Raw genomic sequence first — 11,872 nt, forward strand, 5'->3', positions numbered from 1 at the left:
AAAGTGTACTTAAGTACAATACTCAAGTAAATGTACTTAGTTACTGTCCGCCTCTGGTGGTTAAGTTGTATTTACAACACTGTTCCAGAACAGTTCAACCCAAATATTCAGATGTGTGCAACGCATTTTACGGAGGACGAGGACTGTTTCTTAAGAGAGTAGCCTACAATGCCGATGTTCCGGTGAATTCAGTTCCCCTGCTTCCCCTTCGGCGCACATGCTGACCCTATACAGTCTATGATGCTGACAAATAATGCTGACTCACAGCCTGTAAGTACGTTTTCATATTTAAAGGATTTGCCACTGATGATTCAAATGCGAGTTTTGAGCAGTGTAGAGTAGCGCTTGTTGTTTGTCGTTTCTCCGATCACAGATGCAGACATGGTTTTAGGTTTCCGCGGCTCGATGCAACGCAACGCGTAAAAAGACAGTATAAGTCATTATAATCAGTAATTATGTCCCCACTGGATGCAACAAATGCCTCGTTTATAATGAGTTTTATTGTTTTTGTCTCGTCGCGCTGATAGAGAAGAAACAATAATGTACAGTATGTGAAAAATAATGTGTTTTTTTAACCTTAAACCGCATAAACACATTTCATTACACCAAATACACAAAATAATGTTATTTTTTAGCAACATCATATGACCCCTTTAAAAAAAGCAAAAATAAATAAATAAATAGACATTGCAAACAAAAAATAAATAATGAAAAGAATGAAAAATTATTATTTAAATTTCAAATAATTACATATATCTGCTACCTTTTAAAGCTCAATAATAAGCAGACTTTATATCCACCAGTCAATTCCTTAGTGAAATCCAACAGGCTATGGGTGACAACAGCACTGCAGTGTTATTTTAGTATTATTTATGTACATTTATAGTGTTTTAATATTTTGGATTAGTTTGATATATTTTCAGTTTTCTTTTTAATTTTAATTTTAAGTTCCGGTAATTCTGTTATGTGCTTTATTTTATCAATTTTTGTTTTTTTTTTGTTTTTTTTATTATAGTACTTATTTATTTCAAATACTAAAAATGATCTAATATTTATATTTTATTTTGTTTCAGCTTTATTTCAATAACTGAAATAATTAAAAATATCTCTTTTTTTTTATTCCCTTTTTTTTTTTTTGCCAGTTAATAGTAATAGCACCATAGGACTGATGACCATATTCTACTGCTGTGTAAATGTTGCCTACACACAGCCTTACACAATTTTACTTCTTGCACAGGTTACACTGGGTGTCCATTCTCTGCTGCCTCCCCCCGGTGGGATGGTTCTGCATGACAGGGAGGGTGTGGCACCATAGCCCCCTCTCCTTGAGATCTCTCCCACCATAAACCCAGTGGACCACAGCCATAGTGTTCCCCTCAATGAGCATCCCTCTGGAGCCCTAGATCAAGTAAGTCATTATCATGCAGAAGCGCAAAGCTGTATTAAAATTACCTGAATTGGCAACAGCTGAAACTGTAGATCCAGCCGTAACAAGCCTTTTATAGTAGGAAATGTTTACATAATCATCTAGTGTTTTGGAGTTACTAACTACAAGTTGTGATGGTACTAACTGGACTGCATTCTTGGTGGCGTGACAGTAGCTCAGCTGTTTTCAAAATAGTGTAGCGCTTCCAGTTACAAGCTATTTTCTCCAAGTAGTGGTGGCATGACTAAACGTTACATCACCGTTGTTTATATCACATTATATTACACATGTAGCTTCATGTGTGCAGAGGTAAAAATCAGATACTCGTAACATATTATTGGGTATTAATTTTATCGATTCAGACAGTTTTGTTTATACATTGTTTTATATATATATTTTTAAAAAATGTTAAATACTCCACCATTCAAAAGTTTTAGGTCTTTCAGATTTTTTTGGGGAAACAAATGAATACTTTTATTTAGCAATAATGCATTAAATTCATCAAATGTGACAATAAAGACATGTATAATGTTACAAAAGATTTATTTGTTGTTCTAAATGCTGTTCTATTAAACTTTCTATTAATCAAAAATCCTGAAAAAATGTATCAGGGTTTCCACAAAAATATGAAGCAGCATAACGGTTTGAAAAATTTATAATAAGAATAAATGTTTCTTGAGCATAAAATCAGCATTATTAGAGTGATTTCTGAAAGATCATGTGACCCTTAAGACTAAAGTAATGGCTGCTGATAATTTAGCTTTGCCATAACATGAATAAATTATATTTTAAAGGGGTCATATGATGCTGCTAAAAATAACATTATTTTGTGTATTTGGTGTAATGAAATGTGTTTATGTGGTTTAAGATTAAAAAAACACATTATTTTCCACATACTGTACATTATTGTTTCTCCTTTATACCCCGCCTTTCTGAAACGCGTCGATTTTTACAAAGCTCATCTATATATTCAAATAGAAATAATTGTAATTAGAAGTCGACCGATGTATCGGTTTTGCCGATTAATCGGCACCGATAGTTTTTTGCTGGAACTATCGGTTATCAGCAAAAATCAGTTTTCTGGGTTGCGTCCGTTGCTGGAACGGCTGAGAAGGGTCTGCTGTCATTATACAGTACGAGAGCAGCCTCTAGTGGTTGAAATCACTTACTACTACTAGTATGGTTCAGTACTGTTTTTTTTAATAAAGCATTATTTTAGTTTTTGTTCAGTATCCATTTTAAAAACTATCGGTTAATTAATCGGTATCGGCCAGTGTGGTCCAACCTAGCTATCGGTATCGGCAAAATCCACTATCGGTCGACCTATAATTGTAATAATATTTCACAATAATACTTTTTTACTGTATTTTTTTATTAAATAAATGCAGCCTTGGTGAGCACAAGAAACTTCTTTTTAAAAAAATTGTGAAATCTTACTGACCTCAAACATTTGTAAAGTTATTAATGCGTTTTGTATTTGTTTATATGAATTAGGGTGCGTTTATATTTTTATTAGCGTACATTTTAACACGACTCAGAAGGGGGAAAAAAAGGGATAGATAACACCAAAAAAAAAGAAAATTCTGTCATTAATTACTCACCCTCATGTCATTCCAAACCCGTAAGACCTTCATTCATCTTCGGAACACAAATTAAGATATTTGTGATTAAATCCGAGAGCTTTCTGACCATAGCTTCATAAAATTATGGTTGAACCACATATAATTAATTAATTGCCGTATAATTATATATATTACCATGTGTTTTTAGTTTTTTTTGTAACTTGTGTAGCTTTTTAAAAATATTCAGTAGTTTGTATCTTGGCACACAATAGTTTCACTTCTGCTTTTATTATTCTTATTTGGATAAACTAATTTATTAAATGAATAAATGTAAAAGTGGAAGTAGCTTCCAAAACTGTATATATCATAGTCCTCTTATTGTTGAAGTCACAAATGTCAACTAATGTCAACACTGCAAAGTTAACCGATAAATTGTGTCCATAAGACAGTTGTTTCTGTTCAAATAAGTAAGGTATTCAGCACAGCACACTACTTGAGGTGTTTTCAGATATGAATGATTGGTGCTAGGGACAGTCGGTGCAGGTGTAACACTTTTCCTGACCCCACTGCATGGTGTTTTCTGCGTTTGCTTATACTAGATGAGTAGTGGTAGTTCAACAGACCCTACTGTTGTCATGGTAATGTGAAACCCGATTGTGCCTGCACTGCATCTATTTGCACTGTTTTATTTTGCAGTTAAATTTTCACACTCAAACTTGGGTAGTTTAATTATTAGCATGGTTTTAATGTATGCATGTTTGTTAAAGAACCCACTTTTGCTGATTGCTGTATTCTTGTCTTTGATGCTTTAGAAGGACTCTCCACCTCTTGTTCTTGTGTTGCTTGGTTTCCCGTTCTAGTTCTGCCCACACTGAATTCTAATTGGTCTAAATTACAGATCCTCACCTAATAGCGTTTTATGTATTTCATGATAGTGCAAACCTTCTTTAATTTTGTAATAGATATTTTAATCTAGGATTGTGCAGTGTTTAATTTTGTGTTTTTAATTTTGAAAATATTAATTATGAAAGTGTAATTCAATCTGTTTTCACAAACAGGCTTATATTAGTTTGTAAAAGTCCCAGTTAATAAGATTATTGCAAGTAAATCCAACCAGCTACATTAAATAAAAGATTTACCATACCACAGATTAGAGGAGTGAGACAGAGTGCTTTATTCTTCCTCCACACTTTCATTTCTGTGAATTAAAGTAACTAAAATTGTAATAAACTAGCAAAGCAAAAGCATAGAAAAATCCATCAGCATTTGCCTGCGTCTCTGTGTGCATGTTTTTAAATGTAGAGCGCACAACATACACACAAAGATGTAGGTTAAAGCTGTCAGATGGTATGTTTTCATCCTGGTTACTGGTATCATACAAGCTGTAATCAAATGCAAAAACCCACGACTAAAATGTAATTTGCTCCATTTCCTAATGTATGGAAAAATGCTCATGCTGATCACTTAGTTGCTTGGAAGCCAGCTGAATTGACAGACCTCCCTCTTAATATGTGGGTAATCACTGACTTGCAAGAATTAGTCAAAAACCCTAATGGCTTCTCAATTCAGTTTGGAATAAGGCAGTTTCTTTAGCTTGTACGATGATTGCATGAGCATGCCTGTATTTTCTTTAAAGGTGTTTGCGCTGATTGTACAGTGCTCTGACACCTGGTTTCTTAGCCGTAGTTGTCAGAATTCTCTTTTCTGCTTCCGCATACTTAAGTTATACTCTCCCAACAATTTTCCACATAATTATCGGGTTTTGTTTGACATGTGTTTTGTGTTATGGGACCCGTGATCTTTTTCTCATGTCAACAGTACAGTGTTATACAGTAAGGTTTGGATAATTTAATGCTGATAAGTATCAGACCAAAAAAAACTTCTTTTTTTTTGCTATTGCTATTTTTTTCATGATTAATATTCTGTGTTTCATTTGTATTCAGTTTTACGTTTGTTCCTTTGCAAGACTGCAACCTGGGGTCAGAAGAGGTGAAAAAAAAATACTATGGAGACTATTGGAAAATCAAGTGCATACTCAAGGGTGCAATTACACTGAATAGCAAAGAGAAGCTAGGGTGTAGCACAGTGGTTTTCAAACAGATTCTGAGTTTACGTTGTTTTTAAACCTGTAAAACAGAAGCATGTGGCTTTGTGTGTGTTATCAATTTGTGTGCACAAGCAGAATATGTGCATGAATGAAGACACCAAACAGAGGTAGATTTCAATAGCAGCGTTTTTTTTTTATCACTGTCCAAGTAAACACAGTTTTAAAATAACATTGATTCTCTTTATTTCTCCAACTGCATAAGAATCCACTGACCTCATTTGAAGCCAGACTTGTTTGCATGCTGTCAAAGCTGACACTATAATTTAGAGTTGTTCAGATCCCATCTCTCTATAGTTATGTCACTTAGAGCATATTGCTGCAACTATAGCTTCTTTGTGCAGTGTTGAAATTAGCCCTGCTGCATTGGACTATTTCTTTCTTAACCCTGTAATGCCAGACATATGAAATAATAGTCCTTTTTTTTTTTTCATCAGAATTTAGTTTTTTTTTTTTAATGGGACAGTTTTATTAAACATTTAGACAAAATATAAAAAGAAAGTGTTTTTTTTGTTGAGTATCATATTTGATACATCAGGCTTTTATGGCCAAGTAGGTACGATATAGGATGCATTCAGATGCCCAAACTGAGCAAAAATATACAATTTGGTTTTGCTGGTAATTATTTGGCTAAAAAGTAAGATAAAATCCTTATAGCTTCTAATGTACAGTGGGTACGGAAAGTATTCAGACCCCCTTAAATTTTTCACTCTTTGTTATATTGCAGCCATTTGCTAAAATCATTTAAGTTAATTTTTTTCCCTCATTAATGTACACACAGCACCCCATATTGACAGAAAAACACAGAATTGTTGACATTTTTGTGAATACTTTCCGTACCCACTGTAAGTCAATGAGATTTTTAGGAGCTTACTTACATAAAATGCGTATAAATATAATTTGTCACTCTGTATCGCCCAATAATAGGTCTTAGGATGATATTTAAGCCTTAGAAGCCAGATGTGTCCCTAAGCATTCATCTTGAAATATTACTAACAATACGAGTTATTCCTGCCTTTACTTTATAAAAAAACAGTAAAGATTTCACAGCAAAAAGACCTGAAGGTGGATGTTTTAGAATTATACCGAATAAAAAAAAAATTTAAATTAAAAAATCACTTGCTAAAACAGTTTGAACTGTCAATCAGAGGCCAGAAGACATGTAGAAGATTGTGTCCGATTGTGTATCAAAAGTTTGATCCTGTAAGTAATTTAGAGGCCTTAGAAATTTGCATATTAATTATAAAAGAGTAAGATTTCTAGGATTAAAGTAAACATCCTGAATCAAGGTATAAACAATTAATGTGTCAAACAATTTGTTCCCATTTGTGTGTGTGTGTATATATATATATATATATATATATATATGCACTAATTTAGAGGCCTTAGAAATTTGCATATTAATTATAAAAGAGTAAGATTTCTAGGATTAAAGTAAACATCCTGAATCAAGGTATAAACAATTAATGTGTCAAACAATTTGTTCCCATTTGTGTGTGTGTGTATATATATATATATATATATGTATTAGGGATGTGCACGACGACTAATTTGACTGTCGTTTAAACGGAAGTTTTGTATCCGACTAGTCGACTAGTCTAAAAGCAAGAAACCCCCAAAAGATGGTAAGAAAAAAAAAAACGTGTGTGTATATAATAGACTACAGTTGAAATACTTAATCTATGAATCACACTGTCAAATCCCTCAATGAATTCCGCTAAAAATAGGTCACAATTATGCCGTACGCTTGCCTCGCGTTACCATCATTTAATTTTAGGCGGTCGTTAAAAAGAAGAGTGCACACTCAACATCAGCCAATGGTAATTTATTAAAATCAGCTGGGGAAATGCAGAACAATTGAAAATCAATCAGTAGCCTGACAGAATTCTTCATCTTCATATAACGTTAGCAAACATATTAAAACACAAGTCAAAAACAATAGGAAATTTTTATCAAGGAATAGCATTAAAACGGCTTTTGAAAACATAGGCTACTTCATCATGTAGGCTATATCATCTAAAAACAAAACGAACAAAAAGAAAGACCTGAGGCGATTAACAATTCCTGCACTTGAAAAAACGCGCTCTGCAGGAACTGAAGTCGCAGGCACACAGAGATAACGAAAAGCAAGCCAACAAAATTTCGGAAAGCGCCTGGACATCCCGCACCACCACCGAAGTGGGTCTTTAGAAGAATAGACGGCGCGGACGGGATCGCAGCGGCGGCGGGCTGTACTAGTGAATGACGTGATTGACATTAGCTGGCTTTGGCTAGTCTCTAGCTAACGCCTACGTTCCTGTATTGAATATGATTACGCATCGCTCCAGTAGAGTTATTGTAAGCCAATTTGACATTACACAGTTTACACAAAACTTTTCAGTTTCCTTCTAATTCAAAATAATCCCACACCTTGCTCGTCTTTCGCGTGGTCATTTTTGAGCTTGCCACAACTGACACGAAGAAAACTCATGCGAGGTCTGAGGTAAAAATGTAGTTTACGTCCAGATACCCTTTTAAAAATAATGTATTATTTTTCAAATGTTTTATTTTAACTTGTTATTTAAAATGTTTTAAATGTAACAATGGTAATTTGATGGTAATCAAATTGACACGTCGACTAGTAGGAGCTGTACCGTTTAGTCGATTAGACCCGCACATCCCTAATATATATTATTGCTTTGGGAAGCTCTCGATTCTTTGAGAAATATTGAATTATTTGGCACATCATCAAAGAATGAGTCACGACTGTTGCTTCAGCCTCACACTTTGTTCAGATTTTCAGGGAGAGCTGTATACATTTTCTCTCTCTTCTGCATTGCTGTGTGGAGGTAGACAGCAACAGTGACTCCACGGCTTCTCATGGAGCAAACCATTGACAGACGGAGGGGGGACGGGTGTGTGAATTCAGGCGTGGGATTTGCCTGTTTCGAAACTTCCTCGCTCTGCTGCTGGTCTCCTCTACGAGGGCCTCTCAACTCTCCTGTTGAGCTGTGCCCTATTAGCTCACTTTTATGAGACACTTTTTCTCTTTTCGTCTGGCGTGTGCACTGATAAGAGTGTGTAAACAATACTTTTCATCACCTCTCCTTCGGTTTATTGTGGTCTGTCCCTCTCGCTCAGTGACATACGTTGCTGTTCTGTCTGCGCACGAGGTGATTAGTGTAGCTCTCGACAAGAAGGAGCCCCGTATCTTGGGAAATGGCGAGACACACGGCCACAGCTCGTGCTGACAGACGGGTTAGCGCAACTGTTGTGGACCTTTCTCTGACCGGACAGGCTGAGTTGGCCAACTTCATAGGTGACAGCTGAGCCCTGCCTCAGGTGCGTGAGTGAGCGAGAGAAAGAGCGAGCGAAAAGGAAAATCCCTCCCACTGTTTTTCTCCCATAAGCAGGTTGTTTACCTTCAGGCTGACTGTGTGTGCGTGCACATACGCGTGGGAGAGTATGTGTGCCGAGCATGTGAGGGGACTGCAGGCCTCCCAGGGCTTTCATAGTTTGTTTGTCTGCTTAAGGAAGTGTGAGGAGATTTTACACGTTAGCATGGAGAGTGAGTGACCAAAGTGAGCGCAGATTAAAGTGTTCACATTTTAAAATGTTGTTGTGGATGTAGTGAGGATGATGGTGAGGTTTTTTGTACTAGTAGAATGAGTGAGATCCTCTTGATTTTTAAGAGTTCTTCACACTGTGCTCTCCATGAATATTTAATCAGTGTTAAATAGGGAAAAGCTATGCTATTGCTTCTAGCTATGCAAGCTCACTTTCACTCAATGTTGCATTCTGAAATTCACATTGAGACACAAATATGCATTGCATTCTCAGTGTTACCACAGGGGGTGCTATAATAGACTTTAGAGCAGTGGTTCTCAAACAAGGGGGCTGGGGCCCACTAGGGGCCTCAGCAAACTTCCAAGGGGTCTCAAGATGACTTAAAGTGTTTTAAACTGCAAATCAAGATATTTCCTAATTTAATTAACCCCAAACTTCTGTAATTCTGCAATATAATTATTAGTAATTATTTTAATTCATCTAATTTTAACGCTTCTAATTTCTGTATGTTTTTTTTAAAGGATGAGGGTCCTTTAAATATTCTTGTTGACTGTGGGGGACTTGAAGTCAAAAAGGAGGAGAACTACTGCATTAGAGTAAACTTCTATCATCTTCTTTGGTCAGTTTTCTTTTTCAGGTCACCTGAGAACCTGAACTAAGATCTGTGCAGCATACCTAGACACATGGGATCTGTTTTCTGATATTATAAAACAAATCTGCAGGACTGGTCCTCAACATGTTGGAAGTGAACTTCAACTGGTCAGCAAACACTACCCCCAGGTTTCTTCCTCACAGTTGTATTGTTGAACCCTAAAGGTAGTGATCCTTTGTTCAGGCCGAGATGTCTGAAATCACAGATACAAGTCGAGATCATAGGGTTGTCAGATTGAAACGATGGGTAGTCTTGCATACATTCTGCAATTATAGGACAAGCTGTGTGCCTTTATCATAGAGCCCATTGTGTTCATCGAGACTTATAGGGGACAAAGTACTGAGCCCTGAGGCACCCCATACATATTTACCCAGCACATTCATGTATGCTTACAAACTATGCAGTGAGACATCAAAACTCAGACGGCTGAAGACTGAGCAGTGAGTTGTCCCGAAGACAGCATTTAAAGTGTTCATACTGACAAAAGACCTCTCATAACCAGGTCAGCAGCCAGCCAGCACAGGTAGCCGATTGGCGCCAGGGAAAAGTCACACCCTTGATATAAAGAGAGAGACATACACACACACACACGCGCACACAAGTATACACATGATTGTCTGCCTGGTGAAGCTAAATTAAAAACATTTGAATTTATTTTAACTTGTTTATTTTAATGTATAAAGAACTCTGTTTTGGTTATATCGGGCATCATAACATTGCTTGCTTGTTTGTGTGTGTGTTTGTATTGGTAAATCATTAGACATCAACATCTCAATCAACATCTGTTGATTTCTTTGGGTAAACTCTTGTGATAATGGGTATGAAGTCTTACCATACTCATGATATTCTTTTACTAAAAGCATATGCAAAGATGGGAGATGTGTATGAATGCACTGATAAAAATATTCTGCTCGATTTACTTAGGAAAAAAAAAAAGAATTTTTTTTTTGCATCATTTTATTATGTAGATCAAACAAGACTAGTCTTTCTATTCTGTCTGTTGAAAGAAAATTTGCACATAAAGTAAACTTTATTTTAGTCATTTTTTTGTGTGTGATCTACATAACTTTAAGAGTTTTAAATGTGTATTTTTGATTGAATTCAACTTAATTTTTAAATTTCCATATTACAAATTTCACTTGGGATCTACTTTGTTTTTCCAAATTTGTTAATGTATTTTAAAGCTACATGTACTCAAATTTTCTAATTAGCAAGTATTTCTATTGAAAGTATAAATGCAAATAGTTCTTTTTTTTTTTACAACTATTTACTATTACGTAACTATTAACTATTATAACTATTATGTTACATAAAGCTGATATTTTGTCCATTTGATAGTAAAAACTGACAGGATCAGTATAAAAATAATATATCCACCTCATAGATTGAGACACTGTGTACAATAGAAAATTGTGCTTCATGGTGGTGCTAGAGAAAAGCTCATTAAGTGAAAGTTGACAGGCTTTATTGGCTCAAATTTCAGGAATATGCTCACAAATTTCCCCCTTAATCCACTCAATACATCTATGGTTCACGTACATGTATGACATTCGGTAGACACATGTGACATACCAATATTGAATTTGTCCCAATACTGAGCAAAATCAGAAGTTATTTTGCATTTTCTCTGCAAATTTTGTGCCCTTTTTGCCATTTTCAGGCATTGTATTGTAATGAACTCCTCATAGAGATTTATTGAGATCAACACCAAATTTGGTCAGTCCAATCTAAAGCCCTTTGTGATGTTAAATTGCAAAGATCTTGAGTTGAAGGGCGTTTATGTGGTGGCCTGACAAATTGCGATATTTCACCGTGAAACAGGAAGCTGTTATAATATGTCTGATCTGCCCCAAACTTCACATGTTTGATAAGACTTTTGACCTATAGAGATCTACATGACAGTATTCAACTACAGTCATAGCGCCACCTCCTGGCAACAGGAAGTTACTTTTTTACACTGTAACAAACTCCTCCTAGAGATTTAATGACGTCAACACTGAATTTGGTCAGTCTAATCTAAAAGCCTTTGCGATGTTAAATAGCAAAGATCTTGCGTTTCCATTAAAGGGCGTGTCTGTGGTGGCCTAACAAATTTCAGTGTTTCACCATGGCAAAGGAAGCCTGGTACTCAATGCTATCTTCAGTACCGATATAAGAATGCTACAACTTTAAACTAACTGCTACAATGTTAAAAGTGCATGCCTCATTTATGATGTCATTTGAAATGAAAACAACTTTTTGTCTGGTCCATGAGCTAACTTCACTACAATAAACCAATTTATTGAAAGTTACATACTTTATACAGTGTACTTATCAAGAGAATCACCTGGTGAGGACACAGTGTTATGGTTAGTGACTGACCAATGCAAGAAACCAAAATCATAGCAAAATAATTGAACTATAACTATAATTAAAAATAGTTTCAAATTGTCTTCTCTCCACAACCACTGCAGGTGGTTGACTTGATCAGACAGCAGAGTGTCTTCAGTCAGAGGCTCCTCCAACTCCGCTGTAATAAAGACAGATACAGGAAGTCATTCCTACCTATTCCCACCAGCCATTCCTACCTGCAATAATATATA

At 35.7% G+C, this 11,872-nt stretch overlaps 1 protein-coding gene across 5 annotated transcripts in view; it reads left to right on the forward strand.

The window, feature by feature from the left end:
- Positions 1-11,872, forward strand: part of LOC107710951 (nuclear receptor coactivator 1-like) — a 70,790-nt gene that overhangs the window by 13,266 nt on the left and 45,652 nt on the right. For 3 of the 5 annotated variants that reach the window (XM_016515846.1, XM_016515849.1, XM_016515850.1), the window contains exon 3: positions 1,238-1,408. The exons of 1 other annotated variant lie outside the window; for it this stretch is intronic. The gene's annotated coding sequence lies outside the window, so the exon portion shown is untranslated. Of the gene's footprint in view, positions 1-1,237; positions 1,409-8,345; positions 8,414-11,872 lie in introns of those variants that run through there. One more of the 5 variants, XM_016515848.1, reaches the window with a different exon arrangement.

The sequence above is a fragment of the Sinocyclocheilus rhinocerous genome, unplaced genomic scaffold, assembly GCF_001515625.1.
Source record: "Sinocyclocheilus rhinocerous isolate Xijiao unplaced genomic scaffold, SAMN03320098_v1.1 scaffold1679, whole genome shotgun sequence".
Taxonomy (NCBI): domain Eukaryota; kingdom Metazoa; phylum Chordata; class Actinopteri; order Cypriniformes; family Cyprinidae; genus Sinocyclocheilus; species Sinocyclocheilus rhinocerous.